We start from the raw sequence: 20,038 nt of genomic DNA, 5'->3' as shown, positions 1-20,038 counted from the left end.
TACAAACATTCCATATGATGTTATCTTCCATCAGAGTAGAGAGGGTTCACACTTACTCCTGCAAAGCAGATAAATTGATGGGTTGGTTATATCTTAATCTAGAGACAGCTGAGTTGAGTTTAGGGTACAACTTTGCTAAAACTAAAAGTATTCTAAATTTCCCTTGATCTTAGATGATGTTCTTCTTGCTTTCAATTGGTATTTTTAGTGGATTTCTAGATCTCAGTGCATCTTGGCCCCCCGAGCACCACTAAACTGCAAGTAATTCCACTCTGCTTTTCAGAAGTCTTTGGTTTATCTGATTATCCTACTGCCTTGCAGCGCTTCAGAACTGGGCAAATGTCTACCAGGGGAAACCAGCTGTTCACTGATTCTACTTAAAACTCCTATTTTGTCACACCAACTCCATACAACCCAAAGTTCCACTGGTCTCTCTGTTCCAGCAGCATTCCTGTCTAAGCCTAGATTCTTACTACTCAGAATTGGCAAATGCTCCCCCTGGGAAAAAGGGTTATGGGTTATCAACTAGTCTTTATATACAACTCTTAGATATATCTAATCAGATGGTTTTTTTATATTTTATTAAGCCTTTCCAAGCTTTCTCAGTAGGAGTATTTTTCAGCTACAAGTAGACTTATCCTACATAAAAACTGTTTCTTAATATAAAAAAAAATTCACTTACACTTCACATCAACAAATTTTCAGTGGGTCCAATACTTTTCCCAATATTTCTACATATCCCTAGAAATCAGATGAGATATGGGGTGAAGTTGAGAGGTGAAGTTTTCATTATCATGTGCTTACCTATCATCTCCAAATTCCTACTCTCTTAGCTCAATTTATATCTTCTGTTGTTGGCTGCTCATGATCCTGTATGTTATTTTCTATGATTGACTTTTGCTCCAAAATATTAAGAAAATTACAAACACAAAAAATAATCTTTTTCTACCAAAGCCTCACTAACAAATGCTGTGTAAAGTAACAAGTAATTTACTGATGTTTTGAGTATAACAAAGTGAAATTAAAACATTTAATTTCTTCTATATATATATATATATATATACATAAAATGCATATCATGCATATAATTATTATATACATATACATATATGTGTGTGTATGTGTGTGTATTTATTTATTTATTTAAAATTATATCCCTTGCTTTACTTCAGTTCATTCACCTACTTCCCAAAAAATCCTCCCTTATGTTGGTAATCTCTTAGGCTTTGTCCTTATGACATGTTGCTGGAATACTGTTGCCTAAGGAAAACCGTTTTTTTTTTCCATCTTCTTTCATACTTACATTTATCTCTCTACTCCAATACCCCATACCCAACTAATATCCTCCTTCTAAACCAGTAGGTAAAACCAAACATTCCTATTACTTTTTTGATGTGTTCACTAGTTCTCTTTGAATCTGTTTCCTCAGATGCCAAATGAGAATAAAACTATCTACCCTGCACAGTTGTTATGGGGTATAAATGCAAAAGCATTCTTTCATTTATCTTTCATTTAATGCCTACTTTGAGCACTAAGTTAAATGTTGTGGAAAGAGATGGAAAAGATACATTTGTGGATCTGAAAGTGTTTGCTGTCTCGTGAGGAAAATAAAGATGCAGATACACAATTATAATTCAGTGTGATAAATGCCATGGCAGACACAAGCTTAGCATATCATAGAAAGCTAGATGGGTACCTGGCTGGCTCAGTTGGTTAAGCACCCAACTTTAGCTCAAGTCATGATCTCACCCTCCCGAGTTCAAGCCCTGTGCTGGACTCAGTGCAGACAGCTCAGAGCCTGGAGCCTGTTTCAGATTCTGTGTCTCCCCCCGCTCTCTGCCCCTCTTCCTCTCGCACTCTGTCTCTCTCAAAAATAAAGAAACATTAAAAAAAATTAAAAGAAAGCTAGGAAAGGGCTAGATTCATTCTGGACGAAATCCGAAGAAAGTAATGAGATGTAAAACTAAAAACAAAAGTTGGGAAAACATATTCAAGGCACAAGGAGCTATCTGTGTAAGGAACTACTGTGAGTTTGTGGCATTTGAAAACTTTAGCAGTAAATCAATGTAACTAGACTATTTGTACCTAACAACTACAAGAGTTGTTTTTAGAGATTAAGGTTGAGTCCAAATGCTAAAACCTTTGTGTGCTGTGCTAAAGAATTTATATTTTTGTCGTGGAGTTAATAGGGAGCCATTAAAGGATTTTCAGAAGCATCGGATTTACATTTTGGAAAGATCTCTACATCTTATTAAGTGCTCAATAGTGATTATATGAATAATAGTCTCTGCTGAACCTGAATTCATGGAGTTGCAGAAGATTAAGGTTAATTAGAGGATGGAGTCATGGCATAGACCATTAGCCTAAAAATATACCATATTTCTGCCATGTCTGACTAACTATGAAGAGACTGGGTATTGAGCTCTATGAACTTTAGGAGAAAAAAAAAAATCAGAGACTTTTTATGCCATCCTTCTGGCAAGCTTCAGGATCCATACAAAATTTCAGCAAATTTTATCTTCTTTAAACATTTCCAAAATATCAAGCAATGGGTTTCCTCACAAAAATCTGTATCAAAAGGCTACCATGGGTTGGAGAAAAACTTAGATGTTGGGTGGTTAAAAATAAGTCACATGGTGGATCCATGGATTTATTTTTCTGCAATGAGCCTTATCTAGTTTTCTAAATTGATCATTTTGTCATCCAAGCCCAAATCAAAATCTCTGCTAGCTCAAAGTTGTGGTTTTTGTTTGTGAACTTCCTTAATGAGCTCCACTATCTTGTCTTAAGAATTTATTAGTTTTATAAGATTCGTGCTGCACACAACAATGTTCATTATTATCTGGTACCTGTGGTCATCAAGCTCTTATAAGAGTTGATTAATGGTGTATTCAAGTACTCTTTCAGATATCAAATAAAAAATGACAGTTCTGTAACCTTAAAATTTTTTTTTGAAAAAAATTTACAAAAAGAAAAAAAAGTCATACATTACTGCTGCTTCTTTTTGTTCGGCTATATTTTAGTAATCTTCAATTCATACTCAAAGGTAGTAGCTATCGGGTTTAAGGATCTTGAAATGCATGGAATTGAATCTTTCCATTTATGGGAACTTTATGTTAGAGAATTATTTTTCTGTGATTAGAAATATCTAACCACAGTCTGGATCAGATCTGATTCTGATTCCAGTTGAACGTTATTTTCTAAAATTAACATTTATAAGTATTAATAGCCCTAGCTTCTGAATATCTTTTGGCATGAGCTATTTTCACCAACCACCATCGCTCACCTCAAATTATCTTGATTTTTTAAAGGGTATGGGTTTAAAACTCTCACAAAATAACTATTTGCTGTTCTCATTTCTTTGTGCATTTGCTTTTGATTAAATGTTTTAGTTGTAAAAAAAAAAAAAGAGGTCTCTGTTCTAAAAAACAAATATCCAAGTATAATAAAATGAGATAAGCCTTTGGGTCACAGTATAACAATCAAACAAAAAATAATTTCAAACCAATATGCTAAGGCTATTAGAAAGTGCTTTAAAAATGCTAGGTATCACTGGTTTTTTTTTAATGCATTTTAACCTTTCTACCATTACAAAGCACAATTTGATTAAAGTACAGAAACTGCTTTTTTTTCTTTTTTCCGCCGTATTTATTTGTAATGAAACTAATGCATTAAGTATTTCCTCACAGTGACCAGACTTTCTACTCGCTTTTCAAGCTCAAACTCATTTAAAAGATCATAAACCCTAGGCAGTGAACACAATTTGCAAATACCAAAGTGGCAAGTAGAGTCCATAAAAGGAAAAAGCTTCTTTTAACTTCTCTATAGAAATATTTGTCTAACTATTAACAGAATGTATGAGATTACCCTTGTCTAGGGACCCCAAATATAAACTTGCAGCACTAAATATAAAAGTCCAATTGATCTGAGTCCAAAACCTCAAGTGCTGAGGACAGCACTTGCAAAAAAAATTACAAGTAGAACACTACAAACAAAAGTTGTAAAATTTCTATAACCCAGTCTAATTGATAGAGAAAGAAATGACCAATTCCCCCCCCCTTTTTTTTTTGTATTTCAGAATGGTCAATATACTCTCTCTTGAAAAAAACATCTCTAGTTGATCACATGTCAATATTCAGGAATGTTATGTTCAAATGAAAGAATGCTTATCACGCTGCAGATATAGTTCATCATCCCAAGCACAAACTCTGTACCCATTAAACAATCATGCCCACTCCTCTTTACCCCAGTCTTAGCAACCTCTATTATTATTTTTGTCTCTATAAATTTGCCTATTCTACATACCTCATATACAATATTCGTCCTTCTGTGTCTGGCTTATTTCATTTAGCATGATGTCTTCAAGGTTAATAGATGTTGTAGCATCTATTAGAATTTCAATCTCTTAAGACTGAATAATATTCTACTGTGTTATCCATTCATCTGTTGATAAGCATGTGGGTTGTTTTCATCTGGCTATAATAAATAATGATCCTATGAATATCAGTGTATAAGTGTCTGAGTCCCTGATTTCAGTTGCTTGGGGGATACATCTAGAAGTAGAATTGCTGGGTCACATCGTAATTTCTATATTTAACTTTTTGAGGAACTGTCCCACTGTTTTCCACAGTGGCTGCATCACTTTACATTCTTGCCAGTAATACACCAGGCTTCCAAATTCTTCATATTTTCATATTTGTAATTTTCTATTTTTTTTTCTTATAATAGCCATCCTAGTGCCCAGGAAGTGGTATGCCATAGTGGTTGATTTTCATGTCTTTAATGATTAGTGATGTTTGGCATCTTTTCATGTGTTTATTGACCACTTGTATATCTTCTTTGGAGAAACGTCTATTCAGCTAGTTTGCCCATTTTTAAATTGGGTTGGTTTTTGTTGTTCTTAAGTTATAGCCGTTCTTTGTATATTCAGGATATTAATCTGTCATCAGCCATATGATTTGCAAATATTTTCTCCCATTCTGTGGTTTGTATTTTGACTCTCTTCATAGTGTATTTGGAAGACAAACATTTTAAATGCTGATGAATTCCAATTTAATTATTTTTTGCTGTAGTTGCCTATACTTCTAGTGTCATTCCCCAAATAGTTTTTCTTACTTAAGGAAAAGCACATAGTAGACTTCTACAACCACACACTATCAGAGAAGCAGAGAAAGTTCAGCTTATTGGAATTTGTGTATACTTTATTATGCTTTTTGAAGTTATTGATTGTTCAATTACTCTTGGGTCCTGGTGTCTGAGATTCCATGTCCAGTTCATCCAGTAAATAGCTAGAAGTACCCTCGAGGAGTTATTAGGCCCTGCCTCTGGGAGTATTATTTCAGGATCTAATTTTTAAAGTTTAAAAAATTAGTTTTCAAATTACAGGTCAATTAGTATTTAGATTAAGCTTTATAAAGTTAAAAGGAAACTTTCTGATTGCCTTGCAAAAGAATCATAAGAAAGATTTCTAGTCAACCTTCCAGGCTATCATTCCCTTTCATTGTTTTGACTATACTATTTTACAAACCTGGAGAGATAGAAACTAATTTGTAGAAAAATTGATAGCTATGCAAATGATTCTTGTCCACAGAAATACCAAATCTCTCTGGTAGACGTTCAACTGACTAGCTTTCCCTACTGTAGAAAAAGTCTGCACCTGTTAAGCAAATTCATTTCAGGATTTCTAACGGCGTGTACATGTATCTTGCTCTATGGATTCTCCTTTGAATCAATTATAATTTTTTTTCTGGTTCCCTTATTGATTAATGAGTTAAACAAAATTTTCGGCATATTTTTATTTTACATTTCTATGAGAGCCATGATTTCATATACTTACATAAATATCACTTAGTAGCCGGCACTCCATTAAACTAGTTATGGAAAAATACGGTGATTTTTTAGACAAAATCAATTGGTCTTCCACCAGAGAGATTTTTGCATTTCTATTGACAAGAATTATTTGCTTAGCTATCAATTTTTGTACAAATTAATTTCTATCTCTCCAGGATTGTAAAATAACATAGTCACAACAATGAAAGGAAAAGATAACCTGGAAGGTTGACTAGAAATCTTTCCTATGATTTTTTTTATAAGGCAACTGGAAAGTTGCCTTTAATTTTATAAAGCTTAATCTCAACAATAACTGACTTGCAGTTTACAAACTGATTTTTTAAACTTTTACAACTAGATCCCGAGGGGCACCTGGGTGATTCACTCAGTTAAGCGTCCAACTTTGGCTCAGGTCATGATCTTGCAATTTGAGACTTAGAGCCCCATGCCAGGCTCTGTGCTGGCAGCTCAGAGCCTGGAGCCTGCTTCAGATTCTGTGTCTCCCTCTCTCTCTGTCCCTCCCCCATTCATATTCTCTCTCTCTCTCTCTCTCTGAAAAATAAAATGATATCCTGAAATGTATTTTTAAAAATCAGCTTGCTTTAATATCTTTCTGTGCCATTTTTAAATTCTTGTCCATAAGGTACACATCTTTTAAAGCCTATGTCATGTCTTTTCAAGATCAATTAAATTTTTTAATTTCTCTGAACTCAGAGCCCTTATGAACCAAAAACTTATTCAATATTTGATCTTGCACAGCACTGGGGTATATTTGTCTTTGTATGCTATTTAATTTTTCATATTTAAGTCCTGTTTTCTCAACATGAGTCAATAGTTTTTAAATATTGGGACTTTGTATCATCCGCAGAATAATGCTTGATACAGAATTGAAATATATTTTTTAAATTTTTGCTTATTTATTTTGAGAGAGGGAGAGAGAGCATGTGTGCATATGCAAGCAGGGGAGGAACAGAGAGAGAGGGAAAGAGAGAATCCCAAGCAGGCTCCACGCTGTCAGTGCAGCGCCCAATGCAGGGATCCATCCCTGAACCATGAGATCATGACCTGAGCTGAAATCAAGAGTCGGACGCTTAACCAACTGAGCCACCCAGGTGCCTCTATACAGAATAGAAATTTAAATATTTGATTTGATGATTTAATTAACTCCCACAATATCTGATAAAGCTTGCAGATACAGTTTATTATGAAAAAAAAAAAAAACACAACCTTTCTATTAATTAGTCCAAGAAACATCCAGGGTTCAAATAGTACTAACACTTCTTTATTCTCCCCTTCAAGTTTATATGGAGTAGAGCTCAAAGAGATGACCAACGATGCCTTCTTGACTTGTTTTTTCTTAATCTAGCTTAGTCTTTTTAAAATTCACTTTACCCTTTTTTCTAGTTCCAACTCTACAAAGCCTACAAGACCCTTCAGGTTTTAAGCTTGGCCACAGCTCTATGTTCCTCAACCTTTTCATTTTTGCTTTCCTAAGAGAAAAATTTAAGTTAATTAAGGTATTAATTAATGAATGTAGTTAAGTACTAAGGAATAAGATTTTGTCATGTAAGATTGAGCTTTAGAGCTTTAGAGGTAATACATGATACATTGTATTACCTAATTTTTAATTTTTTTCTTCCTCCCAAAGCCAAATTTTACCTCCTTGGGGCATTATCACCTCCACTGTTAATACATGTTATGTATGTTTTTCAAGGTTACTAGTGGTTCTCATTTCAGAAAGGGGCTTTAACTTCTTTATAAAGTGGAGTGTACATGTAGACAATAAACCTCTATCATATGGCTTAAATTTGGCAGATTATTATGTTAACAAAGCCCTCCCTTTATCTTCTCTATCAAAACCCTCTTTTCAGGGTGCCTGGGTGGCTCAGTTGTTTCAGCATCCAACTCTTGATCTCAGCTCAGGTTATGATCTCAGCGTTCATGAGTTTGAACCCTGCATCTGTGCTGATGGCACAGAGCCTGCCTGGGAATTTGTCTGTGCCTCTCTCTTTCCCTGTCTCTCAAAATAAATAAGTAAACTTAAAAAAAAATTATATATAAAAAAATTCATGCCAACCTGATGGAGGTAAAAGTGGGAGAGAAAGAGCATAAAAAGGGAAAAACACTCTTTAACATTGTTATCTTTATTCTTTCACTATATATCTTAAACATATTTAAACATTTCTAGATGATTTACTTTGTTTACGAATTTCAATTTTTAAGGAATGTGCACAGTACAGGTAGTCCTGTCTTTGCATAGCTCTATGTGTACAAATTAATTACCATGGTTTAAATAACACTAGTCCAAAAACATGGCTCAAATTTCATTTACTATGTTGTTATACCTCTGGGTAATTACATGAAGTTCAATTTGATTATGACTCTTTAGTCCACAAATCACTACGTACATAAAAGATGCGCATCATGATTAACGACAAATCACATCACTTTTTTTCAAAGTCTATCAACGACTGGTTACTGTCTATCTCCTATTCAGTTCTCAGCAAAAAGTGTAATTGTGCTGCCTCCCTTTTTCCAAGTGATAAACTCACATTTTCAAAATGAGTAATCAAAAAAAGGAACTGGCTAGTAGAGCTGAACGTGTAGCAATGAAGAGTGAAAACACTAGAAGTGAAGTTCAAATCCAAAGTATATCTGATCGTGGCAATGTTGACACCATCATGGTTCAAAAGACTTTAGAAAAGCAGCCAAGGGGGGCGCCTGGGTGGCTCAGGCGGTTAAGTGTCTGACTTCAGCTCAGGTCATGATCCCATGGTCCGTGAGTCTGAGCCCGGGTCAGGCCCTGTGCTGACAGCTCAGAGCCTGGAGTCTGTTTCAGATTCTGTGTCTCCCTCTCTGTCTGACCCTCCCCCGTTCATGCTCTGTCTCTCTCTGTCTCAAAAATAAATAAATGTTAAAAAATACTTAAAAAAAAAAAAAAGGAAAGAAAAGCAGCCAAGGGAAGTTAGTAAAAGTGAACTTAGGACATCAAGGAAAACAGTGATTGTGATAAAGAGGAAGACTTCCAGTGGAAGTGACAACATCAGAAAACTTCACATTAAAGCAACTCAGAGATATTTTAGGACACTAAATGTGCAAACTACCCCCAGAAATCTTGGAAGGCATTTCAAACTTAGAGTACAGCAATCCTACAAAGCATACAAAGGTGCTCCCTCTCTACCATGTTATACCAAGAGAAATAGTAGGCACTATTCAAAGTACTCCCAATAACTTTTTTAACGGGATGCCTGGGCAGCTCACTCAGTTAACCATCCAACTCTTGATTTTGGCTCAGGTCATGATCTCACGGTTCCTGGGATTGGGCACAGCATTAGGCTGTGCACTTACAGTATGGAGTTGCTTGGGATTCTCTCTTTCTCTGCCCCTCCCTCGCCCATGCTCTCTTTCTCTCAAAATAAATAAATTTAAAAATAATAATGATTTTTATAGAAACAAGACGCTTTAATTTTCAATGTTTTTTTTTAAATTTTAGTAAAGTATTTATTAGTTTTACTACATTTTTATTTCTCTGCACAGGTACAACCAACAGTAAGAAAGTTTTAATGTTTGACAAAAGTGTTTAGAAGCCACAGGAAAACAATAAATTTCCCCACTGATTATTGGGATTGGTTTGGACAGATTTAGTTTGCATATCAATTTTACTATTATACTCTCTTCAGCAAAGCAAGAAATGCATATTCTCTGATGCTGTACCATTCATTCATCAAGCTCCAATGTCTGGTCCTATACACTTATTTGTATTATTTAATTTAAATAAATCTCATTGATTGAACATGTTAGCAAACACCAGATATTCAGTAAACTATGGATTAGGTCCTCCATGCAGATCCCCGAAAGACCTGGGACAGTAACTTGTGCTGATGGCTCAATTTTTGTCTCCATTTACTTCCTGGTAATGAATGGGCACTAAAATGTGCTGGTAGCCACCTACAGCACTAAAGGAATTTTTTTTCCTTCTCTCTCCTTTCTCTTGACCTTCCGGTTGACCCTTGTTATGATTTTCTCTCTCAAGACTTTCTAATCCTTTTCTTGAACTAAGGCTCATCTGAGGAACAGAATTTTTGAAAAGCAAAAATATAGTTGCAAGGAACGAAAGTCAGGTTCTAGAAATACATAATAAGAGTTGAATTTCAAAGTGTCTCCTGTTTCATTAGCTCTTTTCCAAGTAGAGCTTCCAACCTATTCCTCATCCCAACACTTGTGAAAAAATATTTGACATAATCTGGTATTTTGTTCCTAAAACATAGATAAAGATGACTTTCATAAAAGACCTGCATGTAAAAAGACAACCAATTAAAATGGATGTGTAATTTTTTTCTTCCCCCGTAGGATCAAAGAGAAAAAAAAAAAGAAACCTATTAGCAGGAGAAGGACATATTTTTACTCTGTCTCTGTCTCCTTGGATAATTTACAGTCATGTAACTTAAAAAAATTTCAAAAGAACTTTGTGTGTGTATACACATAGAGGACTTGTAAAAGCAAAGTAGGATTACATGAAGTTGCTGGAACTCAGTTTTATGATAGCACCATTCTATTTGGTATACTTAATAATAATTACTCATCCAAATACTAATAATATAAATCTGAATTGTAACAATAGTTTCATTAGATATATTGGAACCTTTAGTCAGAAGTCGCTTAAATGTTTCTCAATTATTAGTATGCATGTTCAGTATGTAGGAAATTTGTTAAAAAAAAAAAAAAAACAAAAACAAAAACAGAGATTCCAAGTCAGAAGGACTTGGGTAAAGCTGAGGAATCTGCTCTTTTAAAAAACCTCTTAAATAATTCTGATGCTGATGCATTAAGGAATAAACTAAGAAATAGTGAAGAAAGAGACATACGTGTCACTCTTCTAGTACATTGTGAATCTAAGGCAGTCAAATGAAGGTAGAAATGTAGAGTTTATGGAATTAGATTACTTGACTTCAACACTGACTCCTTCAATTACTAAATGTGTGATCATGGTTAAACCAAAAACTTTCTCTGTGGCTCAGATCCCTCATGTGTAAGACGCTAACTAAAACAAAATCTCTTTCAATGGTTTTTGTGAAGATGATGTCAAATAATCCTTCTAAAGGTTTAGCACAATGCCCCAGCATGTAGGAAATGCTTAAAAGCAGCTGATTCATATTGTTGCTGGGTTTTTTTCTTTCTTTTCTCCATAGGTTTAGCAGATCACCATTGTGTTTCCTGATGTTCTAATCCCATGTAAGAATGCATTGTAAGATGTCCCTGTACCATAGTTTAATTTCATATAACTCTTAATTTCTTCTCTATTTATTCTGTTTGAATTTTAAGAGGCAGAGACCTTAACTACTGCTTTCTTCTAACACCTCCTTCTATATAGACATCCCTGGTTAACTATCATATCAGAAAGTTGTCCTTATCTGATTGCTTATCTGTGCATCTCCTTGTGGCCCTCACTGCTCCCTCTGTTCTACCAAAGGAGTAGCTCTGAAGAGGGGGAAGATTATGGTCTCACTGGAGACAGGGCTAAAAATGTTATCTTCATTAAGCCAAGTCACTGTAGCATTATTAAACGGTTTGATTACTGCAAAAACTATAATTTTATTGGCACACTGTATAGTCAAGTGCAGAGACACTATATTTCACCTCAGTTGATCCTTTTGGGGCTTAAGTCTTTAAAGTCTGTGAATATTTAACAAAATAAATAAACACAAAATTCATAGTATACATATCCATATTATATATACATATATACATGTAATACATTATACATATACATAAAATATACACATAATATAAATTTTATATATATACACACACACATATGATATATATCAGATACCAAAGACAAATATCAAAGGCAAAAAAACAGAGGGAGGGGTTTAAATAATAATGACCAGTGGTATTTCCCAAATTCAGTAATCAGATACTCCCTTCTTCCTTCCATAATGATAAGTGAATGAGGGGAGGCACAAAGAACAGAAATGTTTCTCTAGTAAACTCCTTCCTCATGGAAATGCAAGGAGATGAGAATTAGCAGGACTAATCAATATTCATCCTGGAATGTACCACAAGTACACTGGTAAGGCCCATCAGCTGTTGAAATACTGACATAAAATGCAAATTTGAATATGAAATCACTGGCTCTTAGCTCATGTCCCCTACAGCAGGTTTATATCTGCTATTTTCTAAACCGCAAAATGATGGATACTTTGCAGTTGATTCAACTTTGCAGTTGAAATTTTGGAGCCGTGCTTGTTACAAAATGGCTGGGTTTTATTATACTTCCTTACAAATTAATCAATAGCTGACCAATTGGTACATATAATGTATAAAGATATAATAATAGTGTATATAAAGCAATTAGTATTGAATAATATAAATATTACATATACAGAGTCATAATTAATAACTGAATATCTTGACAAAAATACCTGGATTTCCCTACAAGACACTCCACATATAGGACTGAGTCAGTACTTTCACCTGGACCTTTGTCTTTCCCACCAACTCCTAGGATATCTGCAGGCACCAGTAACTAAAGGTTCAACATATCTGCAACATACATTTGCTACATACTTTGAATATTCCTTCTGGAAATCAGTTTTTTCCCCTAATCAATGCCATAGTAAGTAAAACACTTAACTAAATGCAGTAGTTCATTATAGCGGAATGCCACTCTCCAAAGTCCAGAGGCGCACCCAAAACAAACAAAAAACCCAAAAGCGATGCCTAAGAAAATAACTAATTAGAAATTCATATCCACAGAAGGTATCACTGTCATATTTTCTGCCACCTTAGTCTACTAGACCTTTACCCCTTCTAACTAATCTTTTGCCTAAAGTAGTTACTGGTTAGTCGTAGACAAAACAAAAAAAAAAAAAAAAAAAAAAGAAAACCCACTTCTTGCTACTTAAAGATCATGGCTAAGATGAAAAAAGGAAGCATCCTCCTTCACACAGCAGCCTGAAAATAGGTCGTCAGAGAACGAAAAAAATCTTAGAATGCACTTTCCCTAAGGTATTTATTTGCATATGGTGGCTTGTAATGTTATTAGCATAGTACAGTCCTTCTTCAGCAACACTGGATGACCTCAGATTCTAACACATAAAAAATCACTTCTAAATGGAAAACTGGTATGTGTGATGTTTGGAAATTCTAGTCGCCTGAAAGTTAATGACTGCTATATATTTTCCCAATGGTACTTACAAATTTCACAAGATTATTGTTTAAGAAGATCGTGCCCTAAGGCTCTTGACACTTACTCTTATGTAATACGTACAAATTTAATTCTGCTTTCTCCATACATTTACTTTGAAAATGTTAAAAAAAAATACAGAGAAGTCCACATCCAGTATTAATATGTTAATGTATTATAGTTCATGTGTGTAACATACATAAAAGAAATCAAACAGTATTAATCATGTTGAAAATTATATTATTTCCCTCTATTCCCAGGGGCACCAGCAATCATGCCTATATTTATTTTCCAAACCACCTTATTTTTATTTATTAGTGTCTACAAATGATGGTAGTATTATTTTGCATGTGTTATTTATATAAATTGCATCATCTTGACATATAATTTCAACTTTATTTTTATCCTCTTATTATGTTGATGTATTTAAACCAAGTCCATTTATTTTAGAAATGGATATATAATATTTTATTTCTTCTTTTCCTACTGAGAAACATTTAGACAGTTTCTCTAATTTCCCTATTACCATCAGTTCTGCAAAAGGCATCTAAATAGTCCTTAGGCATATGTATGATACGTTCTCTAAAGTATATATAGAGTATTACAAGTTCTGTCTCACAGGCTATGTACCTTTTTAACCTTACATTATTTATTTTCCTATTTATTCTCTAAATTGCTTTCCATTAGCAGAATATGAGCACTACATTTTGCCACATGGCAAATAAAACTTAATGTTTTCAGATTCTTACATTTTTTTCCAAATTTAGGAATGTGAAATTTTATCTCATTTTTTAAATTTCATTTTTCTGTTTACTAGTGAAGTTGAACATCTTTTCATATATATTGTATTTTTTTATTTTTTTACAATTCTTTTAATGTTTATTTTTGAGAGAGAGAGACAGACAGAGACAGAGCACAAGAAGGGGAGGAGCAGAGAGGGAGACACAGAATCTGAAACAGGCTCCAGGCTCTGAGCTGTCAGCACAGAGCCCAACGTGGGGCTTGAACTCACAAACTGTGAGATCATGACATGAGCCGAAGCCAGACGCTCAATTGACTGAGCCACTGAGATGCCCCTATATATTGTATTTTTCAAGTGCAGGGTATATAATCTAATGAAATGTTTCTGCTGCTGTAGTTATTTTTTAAAAGCAGTCTAATTGGTATTAAGTACTCTAGGAAGAGATTTTAAGTAATATAAACAAAAAAAATAAGAAGGTGAGATATTTCTGGATGTGTAACTTGACTGTTCTAAGTCACAGACTATGGAATTTCTCTCTACATATACGTAACCCATATGTTGGGTTTTTCCCTCACACACTCAAAGATTACATTTTGAATTAATTATAATGTAGATTTTTTCTGACTGTGTCCCTTCATTAATTCAGTTAACCCAATTAATTCATTAACCTAATTAAAGCCAATAAATATTTTCCCTACTCCCCAAAATGAATATAACAGATGTGCTTTATTATTTTTTCAAATTACTGATACATCACTTTATGCCCAAGATTGAAATTTCAATTAATTTACAATTATCCACTTAGCAATCAGGCACACAATTCTTTCAAGTCACCCTTAAATTAAGTTAAAAGAAATAAATACTTAAGTTGGGAATGAGAACCGAAAAAGAGATCACCTTTGTCTAGGGTCTATGATTACTAATAATCCCAGATCATCTTAATACAGTGTCTGGGATGGAGATGAGCAGAAGACTGTTCTATTTTGGGTTTACCCTTACCTATGGGGGTTTTAGTACTTTAACATCTCAGCTCAAACAAAGGACAGGAGCTGGGGATGGGGGCAGAGGGAGGCACTACAGGGTAGTACCTTAATGGTAGAATCTGGAATTCCATTTGCATCCCCCCACCAGGTAGCTCCTTCTGAAGGTAGAAGATGCTCTTAATGGAAAACTGGCCATAAATGTGAGGTTTCGTTCTATTTCTTTACTCTCCTAGATCTTGGTCCCATACTTCATCATTGCCATTTTAGTGCTACAAGGCCTTCAAGTAATTGCATTTACATTTTTTCTGGCCCTTCTGGTCATTCTCAGTTACAGAGCTGGACCACATTACCCAGACTTGCATCACTAGAAGTCCTTGGGAATACCGGTGTTTATTTGTAAATATGTAGATCTTCTTCCTTCATGGATTTTTTTTTCTTTACCCCTGCTAAATTCTATCAAAATCAAAATCCATCTTCAAAACTCTAGGTCAAACTTATTACTGATTAGTAGGAACACAATGGAGATTTTTAAATGAATATGTAAAATAATCTCTTTTGTTATGTATTTTCAAATATGGATGCCATGAAATTCTCCCCTCCCTGTTAGCACATACTATGTCTTACACTGAGAGATGAAGCCTAATTATCTTCCCTTTAAATCTGGGCTGGTTTTAGTTACATGCTCAAACAAAAAAAATATGCAGCAAATATGACTCCTGGGACTTTTAATTCTGGGTCATAAAACTCCTTGAAGTTTCTGCCCAAATCTTTTAAAATATGAGCTCTTGACACTCCCCACAATCAAGTATTATGAAAAAAACTGAGAAGAAAAACCTTGAGAGAGGGTGCTGGGGGCCCAGGAAAGGATTTCTAGATGAGATGACATTTTAAATGTTTATTTTTGAGAAAGAGAGAGAGAGAGAGAGAGAGCGTGAGCTGGGGAGGGGCGGAAAAAGAGGGAGACACAGAATCCAAAACGGGCTCCAGGCTCTGAACTGTCAGCACAGAGACTGACATGGGGCTCTAACGCACCAACCATGACATGATGACCTGGGCCGAAGTCAGACACTTAACCCACTGAGCCACCCAGGCACCCCATAGTTGAAATGACATTTTAAATGAAACTTAAAAGCATTGGGACGCCTGGGTGGCTTAGTTATTTGAGCCTCTGACTTCAGCTCAGGTCATGATCTCACGGTTCATGGGTTTGAGCCCCACATCGCGCTCTGTGCTGACAGCCCAGACCCTGGAGCCTGCTTTGGATTCTGTGTCTTCCTCTCTCTCTGCCCCTCCCCTGCTGACATTCTGCCTCTCTCTCTCTTGCTCTCTCTCTCTCTCTCAAAAATAAATAAACTTAAAAAAAAACGCAGAAAAAGAGGGGCACCTGGGTGGCTCAGTTGGTGAAGTGTCCAACTCTTGATTTCAGGTCAGGTCACGATCTTATGGTTCATGAGATGGAGCCCCGCATCAGGCTCCGCGCTGACAATGTGGAACCTGCTTGGAATTCCCTCTCCTCCTCTGCCCCTCCCCTGCTCATTCACACTGTCTCTCTCTCTCTCAAAATAAATAAATGTTGTTTCAAAGCAGGGAAAGGATCATTCAAACAAAAGAAAAGCTATTAATGGCGAGGAGAGAACACTATCAAGGGACCTACAAGCATTAAAACTTTACTGCATTCAAATTATTAGTAGACAATGGTTAGAACAAAGACTGAAGAGAAAGACTGAAGAGAAAGAGAAGACTGTCATATCATGCAGGGCCCTGGATAAACCAGTTTAAAGAGTCCAGACTTGGTCATGTAGAAGATAGGAAGACATTGAAGGCCTTTAATATGAGAAGTAACTTGGTCAAATTAGTCTTTAAATCAACCACCTCAGGTCCTGTGTGGATAATAAATTTTAGGTTCAAAGTAGAAGTAAAGAAATACTGATAATAAAGAAAGGGAAGGAAACCACTATAATAATTTAGAAGATAGAAAATGAGCTCCTGACTTAGGTATGAATCAATAAGTGGTATAAATGTACAGATATTATGGAGGAAAATATGGAGAAAAAATTAACAGAATTTTTGAAGTACTGAGTGCTTGTTGCTTTGCAACATAGAGAAAATTGTGCTACAAGCTAATACAGTTCAGGAAAAATACTGATTTGAAATATTGAGTTTCAGGTGCCCAGAAGAAATCAAGTTAGTGACATCTAGCAAAGCTTGGGCATATAAATATTATGCATGAAGGAATTAGGGTCAGAAATTCACTCATTCATTCATTAAATCATTATTGATTAAGTGACTATCAGGTGCCAGGCAGTACTCTAGATGATTAGATTAGAACAGAATATCAAAGACCTTTTTTTAAATATATTATAATAAAAGAGACAGTAAATAATCTACCTAATAAAAAATAACAAATAGAGAATGATTGTGGTGTTATTTTAGGTAGGGTAGTTAGGAGAGACAGAGGATCTGGATGAAAATGGCTTGACAGCAAGCAAGAGAGAAAAGTCACCTCAAGAGAGAATAGAAGAGGGCAAACAAAGGGTGGCAGTACTTTTGTAGATCAAATACATTAGAAAAAGAATCAAAGACTATTTCATTTATCTAATAAAGGTGAAAATTTTCTCGAAGGTTTCTATAACCTATTGGATAGTTCTTTGCATTTCTCTAAAAGACCTAAGTCCATCAATGTTAAACAATAGGTTAAAGTCAAAATAGGTAACGGCATTTCTTTTAACAAAATGAAGCATCTCTGGAATGCTTACGTAGTATAACGTATATGGAAGCAGCACACCATACAAGCATATCATACAAAAGAAAACTAATATACAAAAAAGCCAACAAGATAACCTATTACATAATTAAAACTTACTTTTGAAATATTGGGTATAAATGTTTAAAATGTTACATTTTTGTTCTAGGTATTATACATGTACACAATTTCATATAAGCTTATTTTTACACATGCTTCTATAGACAGTACTGGTTAAAATTTCTGTAGTGATTTATAAATTTCAAAGGAATTTTGTACCCATTTTAGGCATAGACGGCTGACTTTCATTAGATACATAAATATCAAATATCTTCTAATGCATGTAGCAAAAGATGTAAAGTTTCTACATCTATGCTATGCCTATTTTATCACTTTGTTCTAAGTTTCGGTTACCAGTTTAAGTTATAGTAACCAATATGAAGGTACTGTGAAGACAAAAGTAGACATACCATTTCCTTTCCATTACAGAACTCTTTTGAATAGCTAATGTAGACACAAGATATGAAGAGCTTCATGGACTTTCATTTTTCAGGGAGAAATGCTGTGTAAATTGCTCTGTGTAGATAAGATATGATATGACCTACAATGTCATCAAATCGATTTTATGAAAATATATTGTAAGGGGGTTTTACTATAAAACACGTGATGAAAAACAATAGTCAGAATTCTTTTGGAAAAGCTAATTTTAGTTTGTTTTAAAGAGAGAGAGAAGTGCTAGAGTATTGGTGCGTTTGTGCTGGGCATTAGACACAGCTTTTGCTTTTCATTGGCATGTTTAATAAAGTTTTTGTTTTGTTACCAAATTTGATTGTTCTCTACAAATGGCTAAGCTTTTCTTATAGCAAAGTGTGTTGAAAGTATGCTAAGATCATCTGTTTTCATTTGTAACATAATTGCCTTTCATTTCTTACTTGTTACCATCTTCTCTCCTATTTTTTTTCTGACAAAATGTCATAGAATTTGTGTTAACTCCTTGTTATAAATGATCTTCCAGTGCCATGAAATATAGAAAAATTGAGACTTAAAGGGTAAAAAAGTGTGCCCATTTAAGAGTTTTGGTCCAATCATTATTAATAGCATGAACCATGTACGGGATCAAAACAATTTTTATCTTTCATAAAAAAAAATCATCATTAAAAGAATAGATGTTGATCTTATGTTTATGAGGATTATGAATTCACATTACTTTTTTATGTGTCTGTTAAACACAGCCCTCATATTCAAATAAGCATGCTGCACTGTGTGTGAGAGGTGGAGGTGGACAAGATGGTAGAGGACATTCTGCAAAGAGAGAGGAGTATACATAAAAATAAATAATTATGTTGTATTTAGTATAGGTAGTACAAATGCACTAATATAGCCAGCCACACATCTACTATACCTCTGCAAGTTCATTTTCAAATTGTGCAATGATCTGAAATGTTTAGAAATGGATACAGAATAAAATTTCCAGTAATTTTTATGTATGAATCATTGAAAAACATAATCTATGCTGATTTATCCCAGATGGATGGATGGATAGATAGAAGATACACATTAGGTTAAGAAACAAGTTTAAAAAGAGAAAAAAAAAGAACCCAAATATGTTCTAGAAAGTTATCCCAAAGGGTGACAGATGTAACTCTACAGTTTTATCTATTCACCTCAAAAGGAAATTTCTGATTTCTGTTTTCTGTTTCTGGTAGGAAATAATGGGAATTTCCAACTGTGATTATGATTGCTAGGGTTATCGTTAAACTAATAGCCCTCGATAATTCTACCTTCTTTCTCTTATTCTTCAATCCCTTTTATATGCATGATCTATCTATTCAAAAGGAGTTTTCAAATTTACATTTCTTCTTGTTATTTATATTTCATAAGGGAAAAAGAAACCTCAAGTAATGACATACACGTGTATCCATATTCATAATATCAGGATAAAAATAGAGGCAATACATGACATAAATCCTTAGGGACTATAACTTTCCAAGACATTTGAATCCTAATTTAGATTTATTGTATTAAAATATGAAGACTTTCCAGTAAAAGATTGATAGAGATTTTGTACACAGTATGTATCTAATATGTCAAACGATTATCTTTTTTTTTTTTTATTAAGGAAGCAGTGGCCCTATCAGTTCACATATTTTAATCCTTAGGAAATAACATTTCTAGAAAAATCAACAAAAGACATAACCCAAGGAGGTATAACTGTGTGAGAAGGAGATTTCAAGGTGGGTGCCAACCCCTCCCCACTTTTCACCTTATGGCAAACACTTTTTTCTGGTTTCAAACAAAAGAAGCTGCTAAAGTATAGTTAAGCGACAAGAAGTGTATGAGAGAGTTTGTTATTTACCCTTTCTTGCTCTTGTGAGGCAGTTATTCTGCCCTGTTTCTTGAGCTCAGGGAAACAGAAGTATTTAGAAGCTTAGAAATAATCACTTTCCCCATATCCCACTGTCCATCCATCACTGAATTCTTCCTCGGGCATAAACACACGCCAGATTGACAGGGAAATTATATTTCTGGGTATGGCTGTGTGTGAGGAGAAG

The sequence above is a fragment of the Acinonyx jubatus genome, chromosome C1 (assembly GCF_027475565.1).
Source record: "Acinonyx jubatus isolate Ajub_Pintada_27869175 chromosome C1, VMU_Ajub_asm_v1.0, whole genome shotgun sequence".
NCBI lineage: Eukaryota > Metazoa > Chordata > Mammalia > Carnivora > Felidae > Acinonyx > Acinonyx jubatus.
Note: the sequence above shows the minus strand (reverse complement) of the source record.